The following is a 23,867-nucleotide window of genomic DNA, read 5'->3' on the forward strand; positions in this document are numbered from 1 at the left end:
TTAAAATAATTTTTTAAAATGTATTCTTTATTTGATTTTTCAAAATTATGACAGTAATTCTCCCTTGCTTAAACACGTGAATCAATATCATGCAGAGATACAAAAAGACAAGTGGAAAACGAATAGCATCTCTACACCCTGGGAATTAATGTTTAAAGTCTAGAGTTAATCATTCCCTATCTTTTCCTTTGTTCATACAAATACTACAGGTGTGTATACATGTACGGTGGGGTCTTGTTTGAGTGTTTTTCACCGAGATGGAATCTGCGTCTATTACTCTGCAGTATACTTTTCTTCCCTTTGACCGTTTATCAAGGTTGTCCCTATGATGGATGGAACTCTTTATTTTTTTCTGATTTCTTTATGCCTAGACACACACAGCTCTGTATATCAATATTTGAGATCATGCCATTCTTCTAACGAGGTTCAATTTTTTTTTTTATCAGTCAGTTGTTAAACGTGGTTTCATCCTGGATGATCACCAGTTTGGGTCCCTGAGTCTGACATACCAAGCATCCATCACCCAGGAGAGCTGAGTGACTGACGTACCTAGTCTGTGACCGTCCTGGGTATGGCTGCATGCTGTGTGTGGCCCTTGTTTGTCCCCTAGGGAGGCTGTTGAGAATCAGGCCCCGTGGCTGCCCCCTCCTTCTCATCAGATTCAGTCTTCCCTCCTTGGGTCTCCTCAGTCACTGACTATGTAGGAAGAGCAGCAGGAAACACCAAAGACGGGTACGTTGGACTGGAGAACGGTGTTGATGGAGCAAGTCAGGCAGTGCGGGGTAATGGTCAGGTGTGTGGACCCTGCGCTCAGATCAGCGCACTGCACCCCCCGACCCCGCAGGACCGACTCCCAGTGGCGGGCAGTGCTGGCCAGCCCTCTTTGGAATTGCCTTCGCTGAAGAGAATTACCCCAGCGGCAGTCTCTCTACGGGGTCACCTGCATTCAGTGACCAGTGGGGCCCCTCTGCCCCAATGTGGGGAAATTCTAAAGGGCATCCCAGCTTCAGGGCTCCCCATGGGGCCGGCTGAAGCCTTCACTGAGGCTCCCTGGCAGCTGTACTTCTCCCTCTGCCCGGTGCCACCTCCTACCCGAACCTCCCACCCATGAGCGATTGATTCCAAGAACCCTTCCTACCTGCCCCAGAAGTTTTACTTATTTTACGTGAAATTGTTTTGGAAGGGTCCATTGTTTTCCAGATACTTGGTGGTGGCTATGTCAGAATATGAAAAAGTGCATTTTTTTTCTTGTGCTCTATTTTGTGTGTTTTCTAGGTGAGATCCAGCTGATTTCTCTACAGATAGAGTTGTTCATAACTGGGAAGGCTGAACAAATATTTTGATTTTATTGCCAAATTTGTATTTGCCCCTGCTCCCTCCCCCGAACCCCCAATGCTAGGCTGAGAGGTGTAGGCGTATCAGGCTGGAAGCGTGACCAGATGGCTTTGTTGGCATCCTGCCTGGAGACGGGCTGGACAAGTTGCCCTTTGGGAATTCCTCTCTATCTTACCAGTGCTTCTGCTATATAAAGGGGGTGGTCTCAGGGGGCTCTTCTGGCCCACTGGGAGCCACCTTCCTGCCTGTATAGGTATTCACATCATGCCTGCCTGGGTCTCTGCCAGATCTGATTCGTCCTTACGGGGGTGTTTGTTTCTTACTGCTTTGTCCCGAGCAAGGGAGGTCTTTGGTGCTGTGTACTGAACAGTCCACCTTCCGGATTATGTACACTGATCGGCTGCCTGAGTGCCAAAGCAAAGCTTGCCTGCATGATGGATTCCCGATGGGCCAGACTTGGGGACCCCAACTCACAGCTGACGTCTGACCCCGTTCCTGGGGGTCAGTGTCAACACTCCCTCCCTCACTTCCCCTCAGACACCACTGCCCCCAGCCTCAAGTTCCCCTGATCAGGCAGCGAGGGAAGGGAGTGATTCCAGGTCAGTGGGAAGATCCCGCAGTATCTCCACAGTGCCAGAGGCAGCTTTGAAGTTCTTTTGAAGCAAATTCAGAGTTTCTGTGGACTTTGGTCAGTGGACTTTGGGCAGTAGAAAGGCCAAGCCATTTTAACTCTTCTTTTCTTTTTTTTTTTAATCTCCATCAATATATTTATCAGTCTGTTCCCGATCATGTGATATTGGGCTGGCAGCTGCCCAGAGAGAGAGCTAGGAATTGCCTCTGCCTTTCTGAGACACTCAGTTGATAATTTACCATTACCACTGCCCTGAACAGAGGTGATGTTATTGATGTCTGTGGCTGCCTACATGGAAGCTGGGACTTACAGCTGATAAACAGACCAGACGTCTGAGTAGAAAGCTGTGGGTCAGAGCGTAGGCACTGGCTTCAGATTCTGGCTCCACTACATGTTAGCTGTGTGGCCTTGCGTGAGTTACTTCATCTCTCTGTGCCTTCATTTCCTTACCTGTAAAATGGCTTGTTATGAAGATAAAGTTAATGCATGATTTGGTAAAAAGAAAAAAAAATAGTACTTGAAACCATGGCTGTCGCATAGTAAGTGCTAGGAAGTGTTAGTGATGATGATGATGGAGATGATGATGGAGAACAGGGACCCAGCCTCATTAGCGCTATTGGCCCCGCATCCTGCACGATGCTCGGCACAGAGCTGGGGCCCGATGAGCATTTATCAAGTAAAATATGCCACTGCCTTTTGCTAAGTGTCTACTGCCTGCTTAGTCTGCTCAACTCTCTACCAAAAAATATGTTTTACATTTAGAATGTTTAGTTCATTTAAAATTTTTATTGAAGTTCGACATGATTCAGAAAAATACAGCTTATAAGTATATAGCTCAATGGGTTTTCACACCTGTGTAACCAACATCCAGATCAAGAAACACAACATTCCAAAGCTCCCACCTCCCCCGTCCCCAGAAGTCCCTCGTGTCCCCTTCTGGTTACTCCCCTTCCATAATCCTAACTTCTAACAGCAAAGATTAATTTTGCCTGTTCTTGAACTTCAAGTAAATGGAATTGTACAGTGTGTACTCATTTATGTTCATCTACTTTTGCTCGGCATGATATGTCGATGACTCCTTCTCATTGTTGTGTAGTATTCCATTATGGGACTATCCACACTTTATCCACTCTTCAGTTGGTGAGCATTTGGGTGGTTTCCAGGTTTGGGGCTGTTGTGAATAGGCCTTGCTGTGAACACTCGTGCACTTGTTCACGGGTAAAGGTAGGAATGCTTCTCTGTTGGTGTGTTCCTGGAAGTGGAACAGCTGGAACCTAGGGAATGCATATGTTCAACTTTAGGAGATATTGCCAAACAGCTTTATAGAGTGGTTGTACCATGTTTTCCACTTTCTGTAAAGACGAAGAAGGCGTTCTAACTTGGTAGTGTAGGGGCTTGAGGCCTGGTAATATCCTGGGCTTCCTGAAATGTGCATATCCTCCGAGCTCTTGGTATCTGAGAGCTCACATGTTCTAGAAATCCTCGGGGCGGGGGTAGGCATGTCCTTTTTACCAGGCACTGTACTAGGTGTTTCACTTATACTCCTTCACCAAATCCTCGTAACCATTCCATGAGCTGAGATTTGGTGTTATTAATCCCTCTTACAGATGAGGAAACAGGCTCAGAGCAATTGAATGAGATACCTAAGATCCTACAGGAAGAAACTGTCAGAGCATGTAAAACAGGTGTGCCTGCATCTAAAGCCATTTTAGGATCTGATGGTGAATCATTTTGGCTTTGGTGCTGACACCGGAGAGAAAAACAGACCCGCTAGAACCTGTGCCAGCTGTGGGTGGTGGCTTTGAGAAGACGTTCTGTGAGATGGAGCAGAAATAAGGCAACTCAATGACCTTGGGAGGTCAAATTGTTTTCCTGCCCAGGGACAGCTGGAGAAAGTCATAACTTTCCTGGAATGCAAGGGCGACCATGTAATTTGCTGCGTAAACCAGGACTCTTTCAAGAGGAAAAGGGCACTAACTGGATAGGATTCTGGGAAGCAGGCGTGAATTGGGACTGTCCCAGTTTTGCTCACTCCCCTGGAAGTCTGAGCCGGCATCCCTCTCCTGGTCAGTGGGCTGTACAGGTTCTTTTTAACTCTTTCAGAACACTGTCTCTCTGGACTCTGCCCTCATGTGATGTACTTCTAGTCTCCTCTGTTTATCTCAAAAATGAGTCTGGTTTTCTTCTTCCCCTCTACACAACATTCCCCGCTCAGATGGGGCTCTGACAAGGTGAGCTTCCTTTAACAGATCTTGTTACCATTGAGATGCATTTGCCAACAGACTAGAAGCTTCTAGAAGTCTAGGGCTGTGCCTTAGTCACTGTGGTATCTATGGCACTTAGCCGGGTGACAGACACAGAGTTAGCACTCCAGGAATATTTGACTGTGTATGACATTTATCCATGTGCTTGTTCATTCATTCATTCATAGTTCATAAAACCAGAGCTTAGTTTGGATTCTGTCCTCTTTTTTTGATCTGACGCCTATTCCACTGGTCCAGAAAGAAAAGTCAGTTGTGTGTGTGTGGTGGGGGGGGGGGGGGTGTGTGTGCATGCACACAAAGGACAAAGAATAAAAGGGATCAACTTAATGAGTAGCAAATGCATCATGGAATTTGGTGTCAGGATCTAGGTTTGAATTTCAGCCATCCACTAATGAGCTGCACTGGCTTAGATAAGCGATGTAGCAATTTAGCATTTCTGAGCCTCCGTTTCAGCCATGTGTGCAGTGGAAACGACAGTAATGCCCGGGGTAGAGGAGTGAAGTAAATCTATGATGCAGGGTATATGGAACGTGCTCAGTACACTGTGAAGTGCTGTGTAATTCCTAGTTGTTAGTGGTTGTGGTGGTTCAACAGCTATTTGAGAAACACCAGTGGGAGGCGCTGTGTGCTGAGGCAGGTCCTGTGCAGTGAATCCCCCGTGAGCAAAATCTACACCCCCTCCAGGACCTCTGGTCTCTCAGTGAGGCATCAGCGCGTACGTGGCAACCCCATGTGGCTGGGAGCTTTTATTAATAAACGAGGAAGGGATCAGCAAATTCTTCAAGGTCTTAGGGATTTGATGTGGGTGTCAAAGATAAGGATGCAAAGGATAATTAATTTCTCATTAAGCCCACAGCTGCATTTTCACCAGAGCAACAGCAAGAAGCATTTAAGGGCTTATGTGTGTCCTGCAGTATCTTTGGTATAGTGTGGTGGCTTCTTGTGCAGATTTCTGGGGTCAAACTGCTGGGATGCAAGTTCAGATTCCACCCTTTATTAGAATTGTAGCCTTGGGCAAGTATTTATCCTGTTCCCTGAGATTCAGTTTCCTCATCTGTAAAATGGTGATAATAATAGTACCTACCTCCAAATGAGGACAAAAGTTAAGACTTGTAAAGTACTTAGCGCAGTGCCTAGAGCACAAGTATGTACTCCATAAACCTATGTTGTTATTATTGGCCAAATAATTTGTTTTCCATTGGAATACGAGGTACTGTATGTGCTGATGCAATACATAGAGAAGGGAAGATTGTTTTGCGATGGGGGATGATGTCAGGGAAGGCTTCGTGGAAAAGAGGCACCCCCAGGGTTGGCTTCTTTTACACCTGGAGCAAAAAGGCAAAAAGTTCATGTCCATGATTACTCTGTTCTTAAAGCTCAGAGAAGAAGATTTAGCATGGAAGAAATTCCTTTCCTTAAGAGACATAAGTTGAATGCCTCCTGGAACTTTGCAGTTGAACTTTGCATGTGTTCCCTGCCCTCATGCACTTCAAACTGGTTCATCCATCCTTGTGCCAGGGACAGGGCATATTAAGATGAGTCCTCCAAAAGTACTAACGGTGTTGTCGAGGAAGGATCTAAAAGTGAAGAATACTATCCCATGTCATCAGTGCCGTGAGTGGGAGATGCTCAAAGTTGAGAAACTTAGATTCCATTTAAGAGTGTTTGGGAATGTGAAGAAGTTATGGAATCTCCTTCCCAGTTTCTGTTGTGATGATAGGATGGTAAATACATGGTGCTTCCTGCAGCAGGAGGATGGACAAATGGTTCCTGTGGTTCCTTCGGTGCGTCTGTGATGTCCACATAGTTGTGTGTCTTACAGGTAAAGGGCACAATGAACACACTCTGAACTTTTCCTAGACAGTGTTGACAAGGTCTACAGAAATGCATTTCCCACGTTGCCCAGGGATTGTTGGCATTTCTGTTTCATGGGCTTCATCTCTAATGTTATGACTCATTTTAAAAATCTCTATCTCAAAGCCAGTTTGCAAGAGGAAGTCTTCCCTCTGGCTCCGGCCACAGCTCCTCCTCCCTCTCCAAGTTAAGAAGTGATAAAATACTATCCAACTTGTTCAAACTTTTATAAATTAAAAGAAAAATTCTTTTGGTTTTTCAAAGCATGCAAATGCAATTCTAAGACTGCAGTGATGCTGTAGAATAGTAAACACGTGAACAAATGTTCAACCTGACTCGGAATCAGGGAATTAACCATAAACTGAAGTCTTAAGGAGACAGCCATTTCACACTCATCAGATTGCCCCCCCCCCCCCCCAAAGTATACTCCTCCCATTGTATGTAGAGCCGAAGACAACTCCCATTCACCAATGGTAGGAATTAAATTGGTACGGACACTTGGGGGAGCTATTTGGCACTATCCAGTAAAACTGAAGATATACTTACCCTACGACCCAGTGACTTCATTCCTATGTAAGTCTAGAGAAACTCTAATACTTGTGAAAAAAAAAGACATGTTCAGCTATATTCATGATGGCATGTTTCTTTTAAGAGCTAGAAAACTACCCAAATGTCTATCATCAACCAGAAGACTGATGACGTAATTTGATTTGTATGTACAATGGAATACTACAGACTACAGTGAAAAATGAATAGACTGTGCTATAGGGATATAACCCCAGAAACAATATGAAGTGGAAAAAGCAAGTTGCAGAAGAATGCCATTGCTATTAAATCATACAAAATAATATGCTTTTATTTGCACATATTTACCTGTGTAATTAAAGTGTAAAAAACCCATTATTTTGGAATAACCACCAAATTCAGAGAAGTGGCTCCCCCTAGGGAAGGCAGGAAGGAAGACCAGGGAGGGGTACGCAGGGCTTCCATTTGTATCTGCGGTATTTTATTGCTTGTGATGGCTACACAGATGTTTATTATCTATATTTTGTAGAGAGGTAAAATATTTTCTAATTGAAAACAAGGTAATTTCTAAAAATGGGCACAAACTCCTGCTCCATCCCCTCTGCCTGTTGGCAGACACACTGTAGAGTGACTGTGAAACTGCTCTCCATTTGCTCCAGGTCCATATGGGACATTTTAGGTAGATGTGATCATCTTCAAATGGAACGTTCTCCAAACATCTATACTAGACCCTGTATGCACACAGTATTCACTGTTTTTTGAACTTAAAATCTTGACCTATTTTTTTCTGACCTGTTGGTTTGTTGGGATCATATTTTGATATGTTGGTAGAGATGCAGAACAGGGCCATAGTAATAGAAACCAAACAGCAGCTCTCTGGCTCATTTTCTAGCGAATTGCTGGAGCTTCCTCTCCTCCCATCTCTCCCTTGGGAGTTACTGGGATCCCTTGCTGGTGCTGGCAGGTGACCATGGCCACAGTCCTGACATCCCTTTGATAAGGACGTGGGACCAACATTCTCAAGTATTTCTGACTGCCTGGGTTGGGGAGGAGGAAGAATTTCCCTCTCTGCACCATAACTTCCTGGTTTCAATGAAGTTCTCCATCCCTTCTGAGTTCCATCAGTTCAGCCCTGGCTCTGTTGCTCTTGCAAACATCCTCAAGTGGGAAAGCACCCACCACTGGCAATTGCTTCACTTACTTTTACTTGACAATGAAGCCGTGCTGACTTCTTCCCTAGGTGCCTATTGAAATGCAGTCCATCCATCTCTTTTATGTGCCTTCCTCTTTTCTGCAGCCCCCTCTCCCTTGGAATCTGGTCCGAGCTCAATCCCAGTGACACATACTGTGTTGGCCTTGAGTGCCCTGTCCTGTGTTGTGCGGCCTCTGTCCTTGACCGAGCCCGTGAACCTCAATGCGCAGTGGTTCTGCACCAGTGAGCCCCCTTCTCTGGCTTGCGTGGTGCTTGCACTGGGGACTGAAGCTGGGGGTGGCTTTCCTCTCTGCCTTCGGCTTATTTATACGTCATATAATTCACCTTCATTAAATGGGAGAAAGTTGCACAAAGCTGGGACCTCGGGGAGCAAATCCTAGGTACGTGGTTGCTCTGAGAATGGACACTGTAGTCCATATCAGTCAGGCTCTGGGCAGGAAACAGTTGGCACTCCCAAAAGAGTTGAACTGATAAGAACGTAATGAGAGGGCTATTTGCAGAGAGATGAAGGGCTAAGGAGATGGTGAGGCACCCAGGGGCCAACAACAACAGGAAGCTGTTAACACTCCTACCCCTGAAGGGGTGAGGTGTTATCAGAGCCCTGTGCCAGCTGGAGCTGAGGAGGAAGGGCTGCTTGGCTGGAGCTGTGGCCCTAGAGGAACACAGCCCCTGCCAGAGCCGTGGCTTAGCAGAGAGACAATAAGGGAATAACACCTGAGATCTCTCTCCTCCCACCCTCCAATCACCTGCTGTTGCTTCCAACTGGTCGAGTCCCACTGGGCAACAGAAGCCCAGGAAGCTGGGTGATGCATTCTGGAGAGGCCAACCTTCCCATTCCCCCCAGGGTGGGATCGTGGCAGAGAAGGGCAGGGAATGGAGGCAGAGGGGCAAGCAGAGAATAGGCAGCACCTTGTATATTTCTATGTATATTTCTATTCAGTCATCATGTAACTAGAAAGACCAGGTGTAATGAGAAGTCCCCTGTGATTCAACCTGTAATAGCATTTAGGCGGTTTGGGCTATGGTTTGGGGGACTGGTTGACCCCTGGCTTCTATGGGTAAGCAAGGAAGGAGGTCTGGGAGGGAAAGGAACTGAGATTCGTGGTTATGGGTCATGCACTTTGTTCCGTGCTTTGAAAAGGAAGATGATTTGAATGAGACTCAGGGATTGGCTATTTATCATGCTCCAGATAGTTATCATACCTTAAAATGATTGAGCTTGGTGGTCTCAGGTGGCAGGTTGTGGTCTTGAGACCTGTTCCGAGCCCAACCCAAGTGACACACACCACGTTGGTCTTGAGTGCCCTGATGGAGACGCATGTGAGGCTGAGGACGCCCTTAGCTGGAGCTAATCTTCCCGGAGTTTTCCTCCTGGCTCCACTTTCATCCACATCACTCATTGCCCTCGCCCTGAGGCTCACCTGAACACATCTCACCTGTGAAGGCTGTGATAAATGTCAGAGAGGCAGCCTTGATCGAATGACCCTAATTGTGGAGACATGGTCTCTAAACACTGTGGCAAGGTACAGAGAAAGGAGAAAATAACATATCTGAACTCATAGGCGTACAGGGCCTGCCCTGGAGAATTCCCAATCCAGCATGTACATGCCAAAGATAAGGGGCACCTGCAAAGCAACATATCAAGAGAAAGTTCACAATATACGAACAAAATGTGTACTTGGTAAAGAAGGGTAGGAGAATAGAGCCATTGAAGTTGGTGGGCTTTGGTAGCAGAGAGAGTAATAGCCCTCTGACCTTGGCTAAACATTTGACATCTCGAAGTAGGCCTCAGTTTCCTCATCTGTAAAGTGGGCAAACTAAAGGTCTATTTCTAATTAGACAGCTGCAGGGGTTACACGGGAACATGATGTGAAGCACAGGGCCTACCTAGCACACAGTAAAGGTTGGCTATTATCAACATCATTATTATTCCTGAAGGTGAATGCCAGTCACCACTTGGAAAGAGGAGTGAGGACTCCAAGATTCCAGAAGACTTGGCACCCCCTTGTGTCTTTTAATTGACCTAGTTCATTTCCCTATTCCAGCCAACCTCACAGGCCTCAGTTCTTTGACTCCCACTCATGTCCCGTCAAGGGTGACATGGGTGCTTGTGGACCTGTCCATCGGCTTGGTCCCCTCTAGGTGGGGAATCGTGAAATGTTCAGGAGGAAAAGTATGAAGGGTCATCTTGTCTCGCATTTCCCAAACCGCATTTGATAAACCACTGGGTTCCCACAGTGGCCCTGGGAAGAAAGTTCTGTGGTTAAAGAAGTTGAAGCAGCCCTTCCATCTTTGCTCTTCTTTCTCTCACGGAGCTACAATGCTCAGAGAAGCACTGCAGTCAAAAACTGGTTTCACGTTGTTTAAACGAGTATTCTCTCAATTTATTTATCTAAAGAGGACTTTTTCCATGGGACAACCCACAGGACTAGTGTTTTCAGGCGTATATCGGTTAGAATTTGTGTTCAGCTACACGGTACAGAAGCCCAACTACATGGTACAGAAGCTTAACTAGGTTTCTTTATTTTTCTCATTTTCAGGACAGCAGATGCAGTCCTGAGTTGGTAGAGTGCCACCACAGTGCCTCTATGTCTCTACTTCAGCCTTCCTCAGAATGAGATTTTTGCCTTTGTTCTCACTGCCTCTTGGTTACAAGATGGCTGCATCACCACTAGCTTCACATCTGCATTCCAGGCAGGAAGAAAGAGAAGGACAAAGCACAAAAAGTGCATGTCAGCTAATTGTTTCTGTTTAACAAGCTTTTCTGAAATGCTTTTAACAAGCTTTTTTTTAACCTCTAGAAACTGGTTAAAACTGTGCTAAGGAGAGACTTCAAACTAAAAGGGAATCTGGGGGGAAGCTAAAAGCTTTTTAAATGGGCATTTTGCTGCCTCAAACCAAAGCAGGGACCTCTTAGTATGGAAGAAGGAGAGAATTAATGTTAGGTGGGCAATTCACATCATGTGCCACATTCATTGATCAAACCTTTGCTTCTCTCTTCAGTGGGTCGAATCTAAAAGCATCCCATGCAAAAGAAATAAAAACAAAGGAAGCAAAGAAACCAACCAACCTTTGTAATCAATAGAAAACACACATTCTAAGCAACAAGGCACTTGGGCCCACAGACTCATTGGGAAGATGCTGTTGGTGCCCCGTGCAGGTCTCGGGGCTGCCGTGGGTGTTCCAGCTAATGGCTCACACCTGTGGGGACTGCCCTGGGGTTATTGAACCCCCTCACCCCGAGGTGCCTGGGAAGTACATCATGCTTACCCTACCCTCTCCTGCATCCTGTGGCCAGTGACTAACTAGGGAAAAGGTACAAAGGCCCCACTCCCTTGCCCCAAGCGGGGGCCGGGAGGCAAATGTGGCAGTGCCCTTCCTTCTCCAGAGCTCCCCACAGGATCAGGCTGAAGCTAGACGTCTCCTAAAACCACATTCTCTCCAGATCCTTCCCCTGCCCTCTCTTCTTTCCCTCATTCCCTTCCTGGTTTCTCCTGAGAGCACGGCCTCAGTACATGACATGTAGATGAATCTCTGTCTCAGGCTCTACTTCCAGGAAACTAGATCTAAGGTGTCCTGGGTCAAGCGGGGGGCGGGGGTGTGTGGTCTTCACCTCCTTCTAAGGGATTTGGTATAAAACCCGTCCCCTCGGTCCTGTTTGTGGCCACTTGGACTTAGCCTGGGTGCCGTGGGGATAGCTCTGCATTTCACCCTGGTGATGGTTGTGGGGGGACAGCATCTTTGCAAATCCTGTCAAATATGTTTGGGGAGAACTCAGTGCAGGACACTCAGCAAGCAGAGTCTAGCACTGTTATCTTCTCAAGGCAGATATTCTTAGAAACATTGATTTGCGTTCTTAAGCCCACGAACTGTTTGAAAGGACTTGTCATGTGTGTGTGTGTGTGTGTGTGTGTGTGTGTGTGTGTGTGTGTGCGTGCGCGTGTGCGCGCGCGCGATTTTCCATCTTGTGGCAATGGCAGTGGGGTATTTATAGCTGGATCTACAGGGCCATTCTCACATGGCTAAAGAAAATGAAAACCTCATGTGGATTTTGTTTTGTCGCACCCCCCCCCCGCCCCCCGCCTTTGCCATCGCAGACTCTCCAGTTCTTAAACCCTTGTTGTTGTAACTAGAGCCGCGTAGAGCATCGCTGCAATGGTGAGGTTATGTAAATTTACTATTTCAGGCAAAAGCGCCGGTTCTGCCCCAGTTAGGCCATAGGGCCTAAGAGGATACTTTTGGGGCGAGCTTGCGGGTGACCCTAAGTGGCAGCCCCACCCGTCACCACTCTCTCTAGAAAGTCTCCCCGGATTAACTCTGTGGAATGTGGATTCCCCAGGTCACCCCATGATCCCTCTGCGCATATGAGCTCCTTGGAAAGACAACTATTTTCTTTCCCCCTTGTTTTTCGGTATTCTTAAGCCTTTCATGTCTGTGTTTTGCCTTCTCGGTTAGACAGAAAACACCCCGGGGGCCTGGTCTGTTTGCCCAGGTTAGTCTGAGCTCTTGGCAGCGGCTGTGTGGGGAGCTTGGGGTGGGCGTGGCAAATGCTCAGGCCCCTGCTTTCTCTAGATGGATGAAGAACTCCTGGGGTTCTCTGGGCAGCAAGGTCGGGGTGTTGACCTGATCTTTACGGAGAGGCCGGAGTGCTTCCTGACCATTTCAGCTGAGGAGGCCAAGGGACCCAGGACCCCTGTAGACCGTCTACCATTTCTTTCTGGTGACCTGGAACCCACACATTAGCACTTTGGATTAAAGTAGCTGGGGCTGCAGAGGGTCTGCGCTGTGGCCTGGGGAGGGGTGCACGGCCCTAACCTGCCAGAGCATTCGAAGCACCCGAGGGGTGTACGATGGAGGGCGCTTAGTAAGCTTAGCTGCCGTGACCCCGGGAGCTGAGTCTTCTCACTGCCTGGCCATCCCCAGGGCTGTCAGGCCTCCTGCAGCTGGCCCACTGCACAGAGAGCTTTGTAAACTCCCACTCGTCAATCTCTCCATCAGTTGAAGGCCTACTGCATGCCAAGCACTGGGCTGAGCACTTGCACACTTCAACACACCTCATTCTCATAACAGACTTGCAAAGTGGGTGTTATCCCATTTTACAGAAGAGAAAACCGAGGCTCTAAGAGTTTAGGCACCTTGCTTGAAGCCACGTAGATAGGTAGGGGCACAGAGGGCCTGTCTCCAAGAATCACGCCCTCTGTACTGCACCCTTATACATCGTAACCATCTCCTTTCTCCATGAGCTGAATAACCAACTGTGACTTCCGCCATCCTGTAACTCTGTAGCATCAACAAGCATTATTCTGTATCCCCGCCTCCCCACCCTGCCTTGGTAGGCTTCTAGTCGCAGAGTGGAAGGTGCCTTCTGATCTGGGGGTCAGTGGGGAGCTTCTGGAGAGCCTGTGCCTTGAACCCTCGGGTCCTGCACCTCCATCCTGCTGCCCTCCTCTCTGTCATGCACCCACCACACTCTCTCTTCCTGCGTCCCTCCTCTTTCCACTCCTGTGAGTTCTAGAGGGTTTCCAACCCTAGGGTAGAGCCAGCAATTCATTAGTCTTTGTCCTATTTCCAAGAATCCCAGATATACAAGAATTCCTCATTGAAAAGTCAAGCATTCTTGGGGAAAGTGTGTGTCACCGAGAGAGAGAGATTCCTCACATTGGGAAATGAGATCCCAGGCCAGTCCAGGAAAATAACTGTGGATTTCAGAGCCAGATGGAAGTGGATTGGCTCTCCCTGACACCCCATCCCCTGGCTACTCACCCCCTCACAAACCACATCTGGGGAATTTGCCTTCCCAGTTCATCTGAGGGCATTCACCGGATGACATTTTCCTCCGGATACAGAAGTGAGGAAGAGGCGGATTGGGGTGCACGCGTGTGTGTGTGTGTGTGTGTGTGTGTGTGTGTGTGTACACATAGATCTCCTCACCTGCAGGTCTCTTTCTGTGCAGTTCCTCTTGGTGTGAGCCACTCACCTCATGCAGAACATTCTAGTGAGTTTTGGTTGGGGGGAGTGGATCCCAGGATACAGAATGGCAGACAGTGAGTTCAGCTGGTCATCTCCTTCTACTTGGGGGCAGCTCCGCCTACCAGAGTGTCTCAGGTCAATGCAAGGGAAGGTGCTCAAGGACACTGAGAAAGGAACCTCTCATGGCTACAAATTTACAGGCTAGAAATAGAGGACAAGAGGCAGCGTGTGAACAGAGGGCAGAGCAGGTGCAGAGTGGGATATAATCAAGAAAAGCTTTGGAAGGGTATGAAGGTAAAATACACACACACACACACACACACACACACACACACACACACACACACGCACAACTTTCCCTCCTTGATTATAAAAGAAATACAGGTTTATTATAGAAAATACAGAAAATACATAGAAGCAGAAAGACAAAAATAAAATTAGCCTGTAAACCCATCACTGGAGGACTGAAAGGGGCTTGGACCTTTCTGTGCCTCCACCCCTGCCCCCCAACTCCTGGCCACCAACACCCTTGGAGAACTTGACCCCCTCCCCAGTCCAGTGAATATTTGGTCACTCGCATTCCGGTCTCTCTGCACATTTTTAAAGCAAGGTTGAGTACATACTGTTTGAGCAGATGTTAGACAGTTTTGTGCATTGATTTTGTCCCCTCCCCTTAGTGTCACCAACTTTGTAAATGAGAGGAATTTTAAGCTAGGTATGGAAAGAGGTCCTGAGGCATGGTTTGACGGAGAGAAAGCTCAGAACTGGAGGAAGGGCGCTTCAACACTGGAAGGTACCCACTGGGATGAAAGAGCTTTTAAACGATGGAGGGAGACAAGGATCTCAAGCTCAACCTCCCAACTCCTGCATGGGCTGTGAGCACCCAAAGCCTTTGACCGAGGCTTGGGTTCCCTGGCCACACATTTAGCTCTGATGCCATTACTGAAGCTTATTCTAGGGTGGGCACTGTAATGAGCCCGTCACATACACTTCGTTTTTACAACTCTGAGTTTTAGGTGGTTAGTTGTTCCACTTCACAGGTATGGAAACTAAATCTTAGAATAGTGAAGAACCTTAGCAAGGACGGTTCCACAGCAGTAGAGCTGTGATTTGAATTTGTTTATCTTCTAACCACTGCCCTGAACAGCTTCCCATCCATGATAGAGGGTGTTTCCTGGTTAAACGTTTCTTGCTCAGACTTTCTGGATGGACTCACCAAAGAACAAGAGAACACCTTCCCAGTGGTTCCAGGGAGGGCAGGTAATCAGAATTATTGTGTTTTCCCTGGGGCGGGACTCGAAAGCCTCAGCCCTGCCATCCGGAGTGGGCATCAAATCAGTAATCCCAGTGTTGCCACTACTCACCACTAGGCTCTTCCTCCAGGAAGTCTTCCAGGTTGAAGTCCAATTGCCACTCGTCCCTCCCTTCCTCCATTCTCTTTGTTAGTAGCCTTCTCCAGTTTCCAGCTACTCAGTAGTTGATCTTGTGGCCAGTTGTCACCTGAGCAGCCCTGTCTTCGAGATTCAGAATAAATTAGCTGGATCCAGCCCGCGCAAACACAGGAAGCCTGGCATCCCTCCAAAGGAGCAGTGGTTCTCAAAGAATGGTTCTGGACCAGCAGAATCAGTATCCCCTGGAACTTGTTAGAAATGCAAGTCCTTGGGCGCCCCCCACCCCCCGACCCGCTACAGCAAAAGCAGCAGGTGCAGCCTAACTGTTTGTGTTTTATCAAGCCCACCGGGTGATCCTGGTCACACCAAAGTCTGAGAACCACACTGGTCTAGAGATTCCCAAGTAAGAGTGATGGCTTCAATTTTTCCGGTCACCTCCGGCTCTGAGTTCCTATTTCCATCCAACTAGTTAAGGTTATTAATTATTGCTGGTCATGAGCAGGGTGACCATGAAGTTACGAACACGGGCTCTGGAACTAGACCACTTGGATTTGAATTCTCGCTTTACCTCCACTCACTGTTGTCCCTGAGTGGGTGGCTTAAATTCCCTCTGCTTCAGACCTCTTATCCCAAATAAGGTTAACCATGACATTCCCCACAGGGCAGCTGGGAACCTTTGGTGTGTTTGCATGTCAAGTACTTGAATAGTGCCTGGCACATAGTAGGCCTGCAATAAACGTTCACTATTATTACTGGTTTCAGGCACATGGGCTCTCTTTTGCACTGTATTAACCCAGTTGTGAAATTTAGTCCTTATACCCTGATTTACAGAACACATACACATACCATTTATACAAGGGCTTTGTGAACATGGTAAACTTTAAGGAGGTTTGAGGAGACCAGTGGTGTTTACATTACAACAATGCAAACAATTGACATTGAAGGTTGGGCAACCTTGTTCTGAGAGGTTGACTGCTCGGCCGGAAGTCCTGTGGTTTGCGCTTCTTGGTGCTCACCAGCAACTCAACCGACTCCCTGTTTATTGTGCTGAGTGGTTCAGCTACCTTTCCTCTCCAGCCCCACTCCTAAACTTTGCTCTTTGCCTCCCTTGGACAACTTCTAAATAATGGACCCTCTTATCTGATTCTTATGCTGGTTTCCGCCCCGTCAGGGAGGAGAGAGCAGCAGTGAAATGTATTTCCCTTCCCACGTGAGCTACACTGCCTCTCAGGGTGCTTTCGTGGCACGGTCAGCTTTGGTTTATCTATATATGTATGTGAATATTGATATGGATCTGCTTATCTGTATATATATATATTTTTTTCCTGTTGGAGCATGTCGCTCCGTGAATGTTTTCCCTGCTGTTTGTTGTAAACCTTCACACCTGCACAACTAGGGATTTAGTCTCAACCAGGGTCTCTCAGTCTTGGTGCTAGCCTGGATAATCCTTTGCTGGGGAGAAGTGGTGCTGTTCTGGGCATTATAGGATGTTTAGCGGCATCCATGGTCTTTACCGGTTCGATGCCAGTAGCATTCCCTGGTCGTGACAACCAAAACTGTTCCCAGACATTGCTGGATGTCCTCAGAACTGCCCCAACCCCCCAGTTGAGAATGACTGGTCTAAGCTAAGTTCTTCTGTAATAGCTTAAATCCATTACATCTTAATCTGTCCCAGAGTTTACCTCTGTAGTGTATTTATGGTTAGGGAACTGGATTTATCCATTGAGAAGAAGGATGCAGGGTCCCGGCAGCCTCTGGGTCACCAGTGATTCCTAAGGAGAATCATCAATGCTTTGTAACTGCATTTCCTTTAAGGCTCCACACTTAACCCACATGCATTTAAGCCAAGGACATCCTGCTCCCTTCCCAGTACCCCCTCTAATCCGCTTGACTCCCCCCACCGCCACAGCAGGGAACCTCACAAGAACTAGGAATGGCCTTTGGGTTTCGGCTTATAAATACTCACGGTCTCATTTTTCTTACTGAGAAAAATTTTTTTATCATGTTTAACATTCTTGTTGCCGTAGTGGAAACTTTTGTTCTTTGGAGAGTTTCCCATTCCAGGCCCAGGGTCAGATTCCTCAGCGGAACTCTGAACGTTTTCTAGGGAAGTTTCTTTCACCAGTGAGATTGTACCTTTGATACATTTACACGACTGAGGTTGGATTCTGCGTTAAGACGTCCCAGGATCCTAAGGTAGACAACGAGGGAAACTGGAGGAAGAGCTGTATATCTGGGACTCAGTGGGAGGCTGTGATTTAAATCCTCTTATGGTTCCATTACTTTTTTGGTTTTTTTTTTTCTCCTTACACTCTAGCATCTCAAATCTAAGACGAACAGACAGTGTTTCAGTCAGTATAAGTTATATTATGCTGTGGTAACACATAGTCCCTAAAGTTCAGTGACTTAAAACAACAGAGGTTTCTTTATTACTCATGCTACCTGGTTTGTAGCAGGTCAACACAGGACCTGTACTCATTACAGTCACTCAGGAACCCAGGCTGGCAGAACAGGCACCTCCCTAAGTGTAGACGATTGCTGTGCCAGAGGGCTAAAGAGGGTCTGGTTCTGCCAATTAAATGCTCTAGACCACTAATGACACTTGTATTAGTCAGGGTTCTCCAGAGAGACAGAACCAATAGGATGTATATATCTCTGTCCCTCCCTTCCTCCCTTCCTTTCTCCATCCCTTCCTATCTTTTATTTATTTTAAGGAATTGGCTCACTTGATTGTGGGAGCTGGCAATTCCAAAATCTGCAGGGCAGCCCTGCAAGCTGGAGACTCCTGGAAGAGTCGATGCTGCAGCTCAAATCCAAAGGCCGTCCAGAGGCAGAATTCCCTCTTCCTCGGGACGTCAGTCTTTTCTTTAAGGCCTTCACATGGTTAGATGAGGCCCACCCACATTCTGGAGGGTAATCTGCTTTACTCAAGGTCTACTGATTTAAATGTTTGTCTCATCTTAAAAAAAATATCTTCACGCCAACATCTAGTTTGACCAAATATCTGGGACCATGGCCTAACCAAGTTGACAGATGACATTAACCATCACAACACTCAGCTTCAACTCTCAGCTCGTGGGCCAGAATTAGTCACGCGGCCCCACTCAGACACAAGTGTCCAGGAAGTATGATCTGTTGTGTGCCTGGAGGGAGGAGTGGGGACCAGTGATATTTGACGGAGCATCAGTAATGATCACAGCTGTGACTCCTGTTACCTGAGGATGAAAGAAAGCCTCAGTCTGTGTTGTCCCCATTCCGATGCGTTCTGCGAAGTCGATGTGGAAATGGTTTTGTTTTTTTATATTTTTTAATTTTATTGGAGTATAGTTGATTTACAGTGTTGTAGTAGTTTCAGGTGTACAGCAAAGTGATTCTGTTATACATACACATATATTCATTCTTTTTCAGATTCTTTCCCCATATAGGTTATCACAGAATGTTGAATAGAGTTCCCTGTGCTATATAGTAGGTCCTTGTTGGTAATCTGTTTTATATATAGTAGTGTGTATATGTTAATCCCAAACTCCTAATTTATCCCTCCCCGCCCCCCCCCCCACCCTTTCCCCTTTGGTAACCATAAGTTTGTTTTTGAAATCTGTGAGTCTATTTCTGTTTTGTAAATAAGTTCATTTGTATCATTTTAAAAATTAGATTACACATATGAGTGATATTGTATGGTATTTGTCTTTGTCTGACTTACTTCACTTAGTATGATAATCTTTGTGTCCATCCATGTTGCTGCAAATGGCATTATTTCATTGTTTTTTTTTATGGCTGAGTAATATTCCATTGTATATATGTACCACATCTTCTTTATCCATTCTTCTGTCGATGGACATTCAGTTTGCTTCCATGTCTTGGCTATTGTAAATAGTGCTGCAGTGAACATTGGGGTGTATGTATCTTTTCGAATTATGGTTTTCTCCGGATATATGCCCAGGAGTGGGATTGCTGGATCATATGCTAACTCTATTTTTAGTTTTTTAAGGGACCTCCATACTGTTCTCCATAGTGACTACAGCAGTTTACATTCCCATCAACAGTGTAGAAGGGTTCCCTTTTCTCTACACCCTCTCCAGCATTTATTACTTGTAGACTTTTTTGATGATGGCCATTCTGACTGGTGTGATGTGATACCTCATTGTAGTTTTGATTTGCATTTTCTTTTCACATGCTTTTTGGCCATCTGTATGTCTTCTTTGGAAAAATATCTTTTTAGATCTTCTGCCCATTTTTTGATTGTTTATTTATTTATTTATTTTTGATGTGGAAATAGTTTTAGACTTAGACCTATCTGCCCTCTTTGCTCATAAGAGAGGTTCTGGAGTGGGTGGGTTACAACACAGCCTGACTTCTAGGGGACTACATTTTAAGACTGTTACTGAACACCTTCCTCTGTCTTTTCTTTACTGATTTCTTTATTACGTGTTTTCTGTGTGTGGTGTCACATTCAAGAATCCTTGTATGTTGTGTACTTGAAGAATGCCCTGAAAAATAATTTAGCCTTTGTGACTTTGTGTTAGTACAGAGTCTTCAGGTTGTGTCTTTCTTGCTTGGATCAGGAACGGCTCGGGTGTCAGCCCTCACTTTGCCACGGTGTCACTCTGTGCTTCTGACAAGTCCCTTCCCGGTCTGGGCCCAGTTTTCCCAGCTGTCTAGAGGGGCATTGAACAACGGGGTCTCTAAGTTTCCTTCTGGCTCTAATGTTCTGTGTGCCTTTGGTCCACACCCTCTGCTAAAGACCCCTACCGCCACCCCTACCCTGAGCCAGGGTTTGTGAACTGGCTGCCTGGTTGGGTACAGCGGGGGCTGCAGGACAGTTTTCCTCCGTGAAACTGGCAGGATCATTCTGGGTTCTCACTTGAAGCTGTGGCCTCGTTAGTGCCCTGGCCATGCTGTGTTCACAAGCCCAGAGAGAATCCGTTCTACAGCCCAGCTGGGAAGCACCATCCCCCTGCCCGGCAGGTAGGGGAGCCCAGGGCAAGGATGTGTTAAGCTGGAGCACTGGGAAGCATGCAGAGGGCAGGGCCAGGAGGTGGGAACCATCTGTTTTACCTGAAAGTGAGGTCTGGGAGCCAGGCCAGCCCTTCATGGCCATTCGGTCAAACCTAATGCCCAAGGGGCAGAGTTTCAAGGACCTCAGCACTACTTGCTTCCACAGTATTCATATTTGACCCTTCCATTACCCACTCCAACCAGTTGTTTTTTAGGTTAAACGAGATAATGTTAGAGGAAGGGCCTGGAAAACTATCCATGCTCTTCAAACAATAATAATTACTATTATCATGTGCTGCCTTATTCCATAGGTATTTTGGTGCTAGGGATGGAAAAGTGAACAAAGACACTAAATTAATTAGAATACAGAGTGATGCCAACCCTAAGCATGCTGTGGATGGGCAGAGCTTGCGGGAGCTCAGAGAAGGGCGCAATCAGCTGTTCTCGTCAGGGTGGAAGCCTCCATAGGAACGGGGACCATTAAGCCGGGTCTTAGTGTCAGGGACTTTACGGGAAGAAGAAAAGGGCATCGTAGGCAGAAGGTACTGCATGAGCAAATATCAGAGTTCTGGCTAGGCTTAGGGAAACCTCTGGAAGCCTGGCCTGGCTGCTGGGTGGGGTGGGACAAAGTGAAGGGAAGCATCAGAGGGGGTTGGTGATCACGTACGTTATGAAGGGTCTGGAATAACATATGAGGAGTTGGGTCTTAACTGAGTTTTTTTTTTTTTTTTTAATTACCAGGTATGGAAAAAGTTTTAATTTCAGTTTTGGCTGAAAAAAAGCTATTGCTTTAATTTTATTGAAAGTCTGCCTGTCGCTTGATAATGGGCAAAATGTAAATAGATTTCATCACAGTGTTGCCGGGCTGTCCTGTTCCAGGACATTTTGCTCCTCTCCTTCCTCTTAGAACTGCCGTGTAGAATAGAGCAGAGAGATCTTCCTGCTCTATAGTTTTGGTCATTTTAAATATTCAGGTAGGAGATAGGAGGCAGAATATTTATTTTTTTCTCTTTATAAAAGGAAGAGCTGCTTATTTTAGAAAGTGTAGAAAATAAAATGGTAAAGATGAAAAAAACAAAACAAAACGAACACAAGTAATTCTACCCTCCAGACAAGTTTGGTGCTACCATTTGGGTAATTCCTTCCAGTGAGCATTGAAGGGCAGACACCTTGTCTTGCATGTTGCCTTGTTCACAGCATGAACCTGGCCCTGGTAGGCGCTTCATCAGCATTGTTGATTGATACAGTGAGGTTCCTCTAGACCCCTCTAGGGAAAGCTTAGTGGTTGAGTAGCACCACATATGTTCAAATCCTAATGTTTCCATTCATAACTTGCAGGACCTTGGCCATTTCCTCTCTCTAGGCCTTAGTGTCCTCATCTGTAAAATTGGAACAACAAAAATAACAGTATCTACACACTCAAGTGTGGGGACCAAATAAGTTCTTTTGTGCCAAGCGCATAGGAAGGGGCCTCGCACACAGTAAGTGATTCACGTTTGTCACTGGTTTTTGTACTGCCCTCTGGGTGAGTCCAGCCCTGAGGGAGGAGCTGTAGGTGGACGACCTTCCCTATGAGAACAGTCTGTCTCATTGTCCTACACAGCAGGAGAGGGGTCAAGCTTGTCAAGTCCTCAGGATTAGACTTGTGAAAAAGCCAGGGTCCCAGTGCTTGTCCCTGGCTTTTCCTTGGAGGAGTCTGGCTCATCCCCACTGGCTCCTTCCTCTATAGCTTTTTCCCCGTGGGCTCCCCAGGCAGGCTGTCCCTTTCAGAAAGCAGCCACACTCTTTGCTGCTCCTCCGTGGCCCTGCCTCCCCTGCTCGGTGCCTCCCTGGGCTGCAGCTGGGACCCTCCAGCGGAGGGAGGCTGCTTTGAATCAAGTGCACACTCCCCAAGAATCCATGCCCAAGGAAGGACTTCCTGGCCACAACGCCCACTGCAGCATTGGACTCCCACCCCTCCGCCCTGGCTCTGGGACATACAAGGATCATTCTTAAGGACTGAGCTCAGGATCCCTAAAAAGAAAGTTGGAAAATAGCTGGATAAACTTGGGAAGTGAAAGAAACCGTCATATCTTCCTGCTTGGATTGTGGATTGCAGTTTTGGGGTTGAATCTGGTGATTCTTGCCGGATGGAATCTGATGGGCAAACGTGGGAAGGAGGGAGACGGGGGTGGTGGGGTGGGGGGCTGGTGCTGGGATTCCCAGTGGGTAGTGAGCCTTGGACTTGGGGCTAGCCCCCTCCCCTCCTCCCAGTGGTTGCCACCCCTGAGGCAGGGAGCTGAAGGTTGACATCTGGAAATATCTGGAGCCTGGCCCAAGGGGTGAAGATCAGGGAGGGACAGATGTCAGATTTCTCTCATTTGGGGAAGACAAAGTGTGGTGAGTAAGGGCTGTTTGCAAAGATGCCCGAGGCCAAATGCAGTGAGTGACACTGTGATTTCTGTCTCAGCTGGGGACTCAGGGGTGAGGGGACAGACCCGGCCCCGGGCTTGTTCTCCAGGCCCCTTGGACAGGGCAGCTGCCCCTGAGCAGCAGCAGGCAGGGCTGTAGCGAGAGGAGGTAGGTCTGCCCCGGGCCGGGAAGAATGGAAGGCCTGTTGTTCTGAAGCCTGGGAACGCCGCCCTGGAGGGAGGCCCACGCTGCCGCCCCAGCTCAGAGTGAGAAGGAATCGGGGGGAGGGCTCCCTGCAGCAGGCAGAACGGGACTGAGCTGGCACCTCTACCTTCTGCAGAGCAAGCGGTCCCCCAGCCCTGTTTCCTGTGGCATGGGCACAGGTGAGCTCCCTGGCTTTGAATGCCCAGGTGCAGTTTGGAGGGCTGGGAGGTAGCCTCCCACAGAGAAGGCAGGATACAGAAGCAGCCTCAGCCCCTGCACTTACCCAGTCCCTGAGCTCCAGATCAGAGATGCTGTCTGCCAAATTCTGCTCCAAGAGCTCTTTCCTATGCTCTATCGTGTGCCCGGCTCTGGCTGCGGGTTTACCGAGATTAAAAAAAAAAAAAATGCCATGATGGAATTGGGAGGGTGCGAAGATCTGGAAAGATGTTTTGGATGTGAGATTAAAGCTGTCTTTGAAAAGTAACAATAATTACCATTTATTCTGTACCTTGAATGTGCCAATCACTGTGCCAAGGGCTTTATGGGTACCGTCTCATTTAATTCTCGCAGTAATTCTTGGAGTCATGAATAATTGCGGAGATTTTATGGATGAAGAAACGGAGGCTCGGAGAGGTAAAGGACCTTGCCTGAGGACACAGAGCTGGCAAATGGCGGAACCAGGACTTGAACTTCTTCATTCATTTAATCATTCATTCATGTGTTAGTAGGCCATTAGGCTCAGCTTTATTAAACTATGTGCCAGCCATTCTAATGGACACTGAAGACACAGCTGGGCATTAGACTGGGGAAGGCCTGGCCAGCCTAACTCCACCACCTGGTCCTCAGCCCCATGCAGAGTCTTTCGGATGATGAGCCCAGAGACCCTTGGGGAGAGTTGTGTTGAGGACTCAGCTTGAGAATGTTCTTTTCCTTAAGAAATGTTTCCTGTTGTTTTCACTTTAATAATAATCTGAAAATTGAATGCATTCATTGTGAATCATCTGAACGGCCATCATAGAACCTACTACTGGCCTGAGATTTTAGTCCCCGAGTTTATGTTTCTGAGCAAGTTGGCACCACGTGTGGTTTCCTAA

The 23,867-nt window shown here is 47.1% G+C and overlaps 1 protein-coding gene and 1 pseudogene across 5 annotated transcripts in view; both read left to right on the forward strand.

Moving 5' to 3' along the window:
• LOC309608268 (large ribosomal subunit protein eL42 pseudogene) overlaps positions 1-23,867 on the forward strand; it is a 217,967-nt pseudogene that overhangs the window by 46,042 nt on the left and 148,058 nt on the right. The window lies entirely within an intron of this gene.
• Positions 1-23,867, forward strand: part of DAAM2 (dishevelled associated activator of morphogenesis 2) — a 114,247-nt gene that overhangs the window by 8,014 nt on the left and 82,366 nt on the right. The window lies entirely within an intron of this gene.

This window comes from Balaenoptera borealis, assembly GCF_965194805.1.
Source record: "Balaenoptera borealis genome assembly, chromosome: 12".
NCBI lineage: Eukaryota > Metazoa > Chordata > Mammalia > Artiodactyla > Balaenopteridae > Balaenoptera > Balaenoptera borealis.